The sequence below is a fragment of the Opisthorchis viverrini genome, assembly GCF_000715545.1.
Source record: "Opisthorchis viverrini unplaced genomic scaffold opera_v5_26, whole genome shotgun sequence".
Taxonomy (NCBI): Eukaryota; Metazoa; Platyhelminthes; class Trematoda; order Opisthorchiida; family Opisthorchiidae; genus Opisthorchis; species Opisthorchis viverrini.
In genome coordinates this window covers 1090596-1099914 of record NW_008751683.1, presented here as the reverse complement: position 1 = coordinate 1099914, position 9319 = coordinate 1090596, and positions in this window count along the sequence as shown.

The window sequence follows — 9319 nt, the reverse complement described above, 5'->3', positions numbered from 1 at the left end:
GACGAATGAATATCGTATATTCTCGAATATCGCGGGCGTACCATCAATCGCATCGTAAAACAAAGGCATATAAAAATACACTAAACAGAATTAATAGAATAGAGTCAATGTTCACCACACAAATGTTAAAACTTTATGTTAAAGATTTCCTTCTTCGAACCACGGTTTCAGAGAAACTTTGGCTGTGCGTCTAGCCGCTTGATGGCCTGATGCGTTCAGCCAAACCAGAAAGCCAACGAACGTGCAAGTCAACTGATTTATTGAACACTGCCGCGGACAGGCGTGTCAACGGACGACGGGATGTTTACAAAGCAAATGTGGAAAGTTCTAGGCGGGCCAAAAAGTGATACTAAAAATAGAACTCATTTGTCAAGGGCAATTGAAGAACAACCAATTAAGTCTGCCTAGAAGAAAACGGTTATATTATTGGCAGTTGTGTAGTCCAGCTGAGTTCGGGGCTGGTTCTTCCATGGTTTCCATGTTCCAACTGACTTTCCTGGAAGGACCTTCTTATCACTCAGTGTACTGAACAGTAAGCCATCTTACAACAGTTGAGCAACACGAAATAAAAAGCGGAACGGAGATCTGTCCACCATCGAGGAAGGGAAAGACTGATACCCGATAGGACCAAAATTCCTGCACATAGCAACCAAAGTCTCACTTTGCAAGGCCCCACTGCCTCATAAAATTTAATCGGTAAAATCATGGTATATGTTCATGACCTGTGATAATAATCATTACCGCTGAATGTTTCAGTGATAGTACTAGGTTTTTAAGTGCTTGGGTGGCTAACAAAAATGACTGATCCCAAGATTATCAGCAGATTTTCGAACCATCATCCGCTTTTGGCAACTTTCGACTAAAAGTTCACTGTGAACAGTCAAAAGTCTGTTATCAAACCTCCTCGTTAGAGAACATTATTGCATCGTGTTACTTTAGAGGGGTTCCGCATGTTGAACTTTGTTTAGTCCAACATCAGTGATAGATTTTACGATTCGGGATGTTAGTTGACTCCGAAAAACAAACCAAACAACAGTGGTCGTGCACAACCACCAACCCACCGCTACGCGCAACTACGCACTGATGATGTCACCTCGACTGGTGATGAAACGTTTGCAACCAAATTGCTCAGCTCAGCGAACAAGCCAACGACCATCTACGCTACCTGAGCTACCGACATTCTCCTCTATAGAAAACCACAGTCAGCAAAAGCCTTTGAAATAAGCAGTCAAAACAGGTGTAACAGATGTACATCTGCAGGCGTCAAAAACGCAATTATTTAGGAGAAAGCGAATTCGGATTGCGCACGCTAGCTAGCTTTTTGATGCACTATTTATACTATATGCCTGAAATTCATCCTTTAGATGACTGAACGTGTAGCGGACTAGGACCTTATCAAGGTGTTCGGATAAATTAACAAGCAAAGCAACGAATGCAAAATCACAAAATCACAATAGGAAAAGAATGAGTAGTCAAATGAGGACTCACGAATGTGTAGGTCCAATAGTCCACTACACCGATCCAAGTGCAGTAAACGGCTGTGAAAAGAAATATTCACTCGTCGAAATTTCTCACGGATGGTTTCGCGTGAGTGATATATTCCATGATAGAAAAATTATTCACGGCTAAAAAATGTCACGAGGATTTGTTGTGACGTTCAACAGTTGACACAAACACAGAGATCTAGTCCCACTGGTTCAGCCCAGCAGTCAACGAACAGTTCAACGGAGCGTAAATACACTCGCTCAGCAAGAAGTCAGGAAATTGTGTATTCGTAACATTAAAACAAACGTCATGATACAATATGCACGACAGTTACAAAGTGTAGTTTAAGTTCAGGAAAAATGGTAAATGTGACATTAGATTACAGACACTATAAACGCTCTAGAGCGCAGTTTCAGCACAGCATGACCCTAATGGCCAAACAACGCTATGTAAGCAGCTTTGTTGACAGCATTTTTGTTATGCTTTAGGATAGTATCTATTTCTTTATCTGATTTCACAAGCAACTTTACAGAACTTCACAGAATAGATGTCATTCTTCGCGGTGGTTTTGACATTTTCAAAAAAACTGTCGGATAGTAGATGTCTCAAAGCAGAGAGTAAATTGCTTCAGCCAGCTTCTTGTAACGGGTCACTGAAAAATTTTGCCTGTGATATATGATTCAGTATCTGTTTGCAAAGCTCTTTCGAATAATTCCGTTAACGGAGGTGATCGAAAGGCTCTAAAAACATTCAACTTGAGGTGTCAACGCTCATCGCTGAAAAAGCAACATCTGACTTTAGTACCAAGCATGGGAGGAAGTAGCTGTGCGCAGCACAGTTTTTGGGCATAAAAGAAGTGAGTAAACTAGCAGAAGAGCTGAGTTTTTTAATGGTTCAAAATTGATTTGCTGTCATAATAGAATATCAGTATGTTGGATTTATTTTTGGTTTTGTGCAATGATGTGCAAATCTTTAGAACTAGAGGATGGTCTTCCAGAGCACACCTTTCGACTTAAGGCCTCCCAACATCAAACTCTTTACTTCGGATTTACGGGCGCGCAAAGACAAAAGTGCATTGTGATGTAAGCTGCATTTTAACACCCATATTTAGTAATTAGCACTTCTTAACAACGTCCAATCACATGAATGCTATCACATGTGAGCCCACGACAAGCAGTGGTGAGTATGTGCATTCTTCCGATGGTCAAGTTAGCAGCATATAATGTATCAGCTTCTCGTTACGACTATCCAGTTAACCCGTATGTGACTAAGGCCTGTGGGACCAGTAACTGGAGGATAAATGGTACTATATCCTGTCTTTTTGCAAACTAATCACACTGCTAATCGGCAGCTTATGGTCAGACGCTCAACTATTCAAACTACTAGCCAGGAAGTCATGCGCTGGCGATAAACACTATTGCTGACTCTCATTAAGGATGAAACAGGTTTTCGACCTTTTAGTATAGGCTAGCTTCATGTACAGGATGAAATATTTGCCAAAATTCCTAAATCTGGTAACACTACCAACAAAAAATAGCACGTTGACAATCCGACTAACCTGATGTTCACAGAGGCTGGAAATATAATAAGAAGTTAAAAGTTAATCAGACTATTTGTGAATGAACCTTCAAGTGTTGCAATATTATCAATCAGATGAAAAAAATTGGTGCTAATTTTTGTTAGTTTTCAAATGTGGCCTTATGCCTAAAAGTTCCGTATACAAAAACCGGAGCAGTCTAAGCGCCTGTGATCAGAGATGATGTAATCCAAAATGCCGACAGCAACTGTGCTGGGTCGACGAAACTGAAGACAGTCCACAAGAGACTTATGTGAACAGCTGGAGTTCTACCGGTTTCGTGGCAGCCTAGGAACGATTCGCTTTTTGTACCTTTCCAAAGTGTTTGCACTTTGGAATTTCAAATCAATCTGCCCAAACGGCTTGTGTTTTAGACCGGATAAGTCAATTCTACCAAACAAGCAATTAAACGGCTGTTCTTCGCCATATCTACAACGATCCTTAAGCTTAAGGCCCCGAGACGGAATCACAAAATGGATGATTTGCCTGACAGTTTAGTGAAATATATGAGTTCCTTTCAACCGCAATATAGCTAAACGTTTTGAGGAGCCGCAAACTAATTATCTTTGAGAAATCAAAATTTCCCACAAGTTCATAGGTATATTCTTCACCGAAAATGGAGAGAGAAAGTCGTTTTTTGCATATACTCCAATCCACCTTTGGTAAGGAAACAAACTTTAATTCCGTTTTCACGAGAGACTCAACTGAATTCCTCGTTTATTTTATTCTACAACTAAATGTACTTCATACAGGCCGCCTCATAATTCAGCTGGCACGATATTCGAGATGTCGCAATATATTTTCATAAAGGAAAATACTCACATGGTTGCTGAAAACTCTTCGACAGCCTACGACTGGTTTTGCTCTTCTTGGGGCTCATCAGATAGGTGCAGTCCCCGAGTTTCCGTCAACCTTATGTTCTACTCAAACCCAAATTGGACTGTTTTCGAAAAATACACTCATTTGCAAATCAATTTGGTTTTCACGAGAGACTCAACTGAATCTGGCGCCCATGATATTGAAGTAGAACAAAAGGTTGACAAAAACTCGAGGACTACGCCTACCTGATGAGCCCCAAGAAAGGCGAAACCGGTCGTGGGCTGTCGAGGAGTTTTCAGCAACCTTTTGAGTATTTTCCTTCATGAAACCTTAAATTCCCTTCAAATATTCGCCCAAATTGTTCTGGAATTACACATTAATGTGCCACTTGGAAGACATTCTTATTGGCAGTCATTTACGGTTCAGACAAGTTAAGTACAATAGGCATATTGGTAATGTGCTGGAATATTGGTATCTTGGGTGCATTAGTTGATAGTTATTCAGGTGGCCGTCGATCTGGTCGCCGAGCTTAGCAATTGACAAAACGTTTGCAAATCAATTGCAGGGCTCGGCGAACAGATCAACAGCCACCTGATCAACTACCAACAACAGGTATATAAATGGAAGCGTCAATCCGGAAATTATCCAAGATTACTGAGTTAACAATAGCTTTCTCACAACACATTCCCCGTGATCCAATTAGGGTCGAGTACATCATCGAAACAAGCATAACATACTAACATAGCATGCACGAACCTTGTGTTCACTCAAGCTGGATGACTGTAAAATCCGCAGATACGAAGTGGTAGGCAAACTGTGGAACTATGCTTCTGTTTCAAAATTGTTCAATGCTATGCCAATCGGGCCACAATGAACCGCTACGGAACTCCTAGGGTTGCACGGATAAAGGGTAACTTGCTATCCACATTTAGCCTACTATTGTAAGGAAAAGTTTATTGTTCATTTTGTAAACCACAAACTTCTCAATTGCCGCCAATAAATGGTGCTCAACAACCGTTCATAATTGACTGGCAATTATTCCAGGGTGAAGTAGATTCTACATGCTCACATAATCCACATGGATGTGCTATTTTGAAGAACTACTGGTTTATAATCATAGGATTCTGACGAGTCTCGAATGAAGTGATTTAAACACTACGATCTATTCACCAAATAACCAAATGGTGTCGATGTAACCATGCTATGGGCCGCTCGTGATTTAGTCACCACGTTCAGCATACATTCTGTGGTAAGCTGATCATGATCTACATTAGATAGCTTCCTGTGTGATCGAAGCATGTTCAGCGGTTGTTCCATAGCAAGCTGACAGCTGCATTACCAATAGTTTTGTCAGTACTCCAGTGAATTAACCAAATTTAACAGTTTCAATGTCGTGGCTTCCGCATGAAAAATCATGAACCGTTCATTTTGCCTAGTTCTAGCCCCAGTCTCTAGTCACTTCTGGTGGGTGCATCATGAGTATTTGGCCATATGATCCTACGTCTTTTGCCCAAATAATCAGCAGTTAACTGCATGCAATATTTATTCAACTACGAGCAAACTGTGAATATTTCACTGGCGTTTGTTGGAATAGCAATTGAGTTTCGTGGTTTCTTATTCACAGGCAACCCACTTCATGCCCATGTTTTGGTGAATGAAAGTTTAGTTCCTCTTTAGTCACCAATCATGGCAGTATAAACACAAACCACCTGGAAATATTTCACCATTGTTTAACGTTCCAAGGGCGACAAGAAAATTCATAGTGGATGGCGTCAACTCTCATTTTTTTGCAAGCTCGAAGCAAGCACAATGGATGAGACATTGTCAAGAATCCGAACCTTAAGAAGACAACCCAAAAGTGAGGACCGTGTTCGAACCACGGACTTTGTGATCACTATTTTTGCGTTGGCTACCCGCTAATTTATCTCGAGCTCAGCTTGCAATAATTTTCAAGTGCAAAAGCGAATCAATACTCTTACTCTTACGTTTACCAGCAAATCACTGGTGTTTTGCATCTATATGTCAGATAATTAGCTTCTATCGTCATTGAAAACGATATCATCTTCGTCCCGAATAGTGAGGCTGTAATTATGCTCCACATAGCCATCCCCATCATACTGTTCTCATCCATGTCGTAAACTCAGCTGCTAGCCCAAACCTGGAAATCATGACTGCAATCGATATTATCGCCACCTTATCACCAACCGTATCAAAATTTACCACATTACCGTTAGAAATGTACTGCTGCATGCGGAACCGACGATGCAGTATGACTACGCAGTCTTTGCTGAGCTGAACTGCCCACCATTAGCCACAGGGAATCAAACTATCATTCAAAGAATATTTCAGAGTTGTGGTTTTGGTTCCACAATACCAAGAAAAGGGCCGCTTTGTCTGTCCTCCTACGCTTTTCCTTGTATCAACTGTCCCAAAATAACAAATAGTGATTTTACTGATACACTCACTTTTATACTAGTTTGTTTTTTATGGAAGACTCACCTGGAATCCAGCCGAACCTTTCGTTTATGATGTTACTGTGCAGCTGACTGTGCTGTCCTGGATTGCCTCATATTTCAGTTGGTGCGATATTGGGGATATCGCAGTACATTGTATGGACTTAATACACTACTCATAAGGTGGACAGACCATGGTCGGTTTCGTCCTTCTTAGGGCTCATCAGGTAGGTGCATTTGATGATTTTTCGTCTGTCTAATTTTCTACTTGTACGAAATCTGATTAATACTTGAATATTTAGTTGAAGAACAGCACCATAAACGAGAGCCTCAGCTGAGTTTCAGTTGAATCTCCAGTGAAAATCAAATTGGCATTCAGATGAGTGCAGTAGCTGTGATTCGTGTGATTTGTGTTCAGGTACAAGATAATGTTGACGGAAACTTGGGGACTGAGCCTATCTGATGAACCCTCAAAAAGGCGAAACCGGCCGTGGACTGCCAGAGAGTTTCCAGCATCCTTGACCTTTCTTGAGGCTTATCAGGTGTGCACTTTAGGAGAGTTTTCGTAAGCCTTACGTTCTATTTGAACTCAACTGATGCGTGCTTTAAGGAATATACTCAACTGAAACAAATTTCAACGGGGAAATCTCCCGTTTTGATATTCTCAGACCCAATATACAAAAATCCGTCGCCAGCTGTCAAATAGTTTCGAACAGCCTTATGAGCCGTCGAGATTATCAGTTACGGTTTGAATGTGGACCAGAGATATACAGCTTGAGGTCCCCCTATTGTGTCTTAGTCTCAAGTAAGTACTCGTTTACAGTTGCGTCCTGGAAATCCAATATCTGGCTACATACATGCTTTTCAACGTAAAGATGATAGACATATAACACATTAGGTGATAAACCCCCCATAGCCTAATGAAATGATAACCGGAATATAAGTAATCCGACTCAGCACACAGTCCAATATTTTCACGCTCACTGTTCGGTACAACAAAGCGATCCGGTGAGCTATCGGCTGGAGATGGTAGGCGATTGAAAGCCTTCAAATCTGTGCTGTGCTCCGGGAAGTCGATAAAAAAGTCGCTTCACTCCAAGAAAATCTCAGTGTGCCAAATCAAAAACATAAGTTTTCATTGGCGTACAAGAAACATTGTATTCCGCGACAGGCCTAATGTTGTTGGATTTCACAGTCATTGTGTGAAACATGTCAAAGAAAAGCGACAGACTTTAATTATGAAGAGCACCAAGAAGGCAAGCTCCGAATACACAGAACACAGAGACAATAACCCCAAGCCGGCGTATGGCATTGCAGGACAGATATTTTAGGACAGTTTCAGGCCTATGAGGTCTAAAATGTCGATGACTGACGAGAACGAAGTTCGCGAATAAGCGAACTTTGCCTAGGGAAATCTCCAAGACACTGTATAGAAAAGGAACTAAATCAATGCCGATAAATTCCAAGACGCTAAAATTTCTACATGTCGAAGCAAAACGATGCTGAATTCCAGATGAATTTCCGGTAAATTAGGCACTAAACTGGCATATTTTCTACATAAACCGACATGGGCCTATTCAGTGAGTTGATAAATTTTTGAAAGTGTAATACGTATATTCTTGCTTGAATGAATTTAGTATCAAAGAAGAGTTCTTCAGCATCCAAAAGTGTACAATCATTTTTAATGTAGGGAAACCACTCATTTGGTTGATGTGAANGTTGATGTGAACCCCTGACAATCCACGACCACTTTTGTCCTTCTTGAGGCTCACCAAATAAACGCTGTTCACTTCTGTCTACCAACCTTCTGTTCCATTTGGAACCAGGTAATTTGGAATCAGCGACCCCGGTTGGTAGTTTGAATACTTATAAATTTGGTCACGAGCGGCTGATCAGCACCACGACTAACTCGTGACTAAACGAGATGTAGTGTCATCCATCCTTCAATCGCGGAACCCACATCACGTGTTCATCACCTGTTGACTGGCTACTTGGGTGCTTACTTCTCAGATAGAATCGACGTGAATCAGGTGTGAAGTGATTTTACTGAAGTAATATGTTTCTTTAATGAACCATCCTGCATGTAGTTTATCGCTAGTTTGGTGACATGGAGACCTGATTCATTTCCATTCCGGAATTTACCACCAGAAATTACCACCACTTTTACCTCGACATATTTGGTCTAAACACCTCACCATAAAATTCTAAGCATGCATAGACACGAGTGGTTTGATTTCACTGCCTCATTCCTATTCACAGTATTTCCTTCATTACTGTAAGCATAAGATTACTGAATAGCTTAAGCAATTCAGCATAGAATAAACTACTTAGCTGGTTACTAGTTACTCATAAAGAAGTAAACAAGTGAACGATACTGAACTGTACTCAGCCGTCTTCTAATTTCGAGACGACAACAACAACTAGCTGTCAAAGGTCATTCTCCCGGGCATAGGAAAGAACATGCATCTTGTGTAGACCTGATTAGTGACTGGATTGGAGAATCAGGTGTTGTTAGGTAATAAGGCGTATGTACACGTGCATTACGATCGATTTGATCCTCTCACTTACGCCCACTGTTTCCAGCTGTCCAATAGCAGAATCCACGACCCTGGTGACCGTGGTAACGAAGCCCATGTGGTAGTGAACGGAAGCATCTAAAAGACTAACAGACTGACCAGTTTGGGCATGTTAGTGTGAGACCGCTACAGGATATAGTGTCGAAAATGGAGTCGTTCAGGGGCAGCAGACCATCGAGAGCTTCCATCGTTGAAACAGCACAGAAAACAATCCCCACATCACAGATCCGGCTGACCAGAGAAGTATAGTGATTCTGTTTGTTGACTGGCACTTTATCAGGAGTTAGATGAACCAATAACCCGTGTGCTCCGAACTCAGAATCCTTGCATCTCCTCAGGGCTGGTGATTTATGATTTCAAGGTACATAAACTTAATAGTCAAAGATTGCTTTTCCATTGCAGAAAGGAAG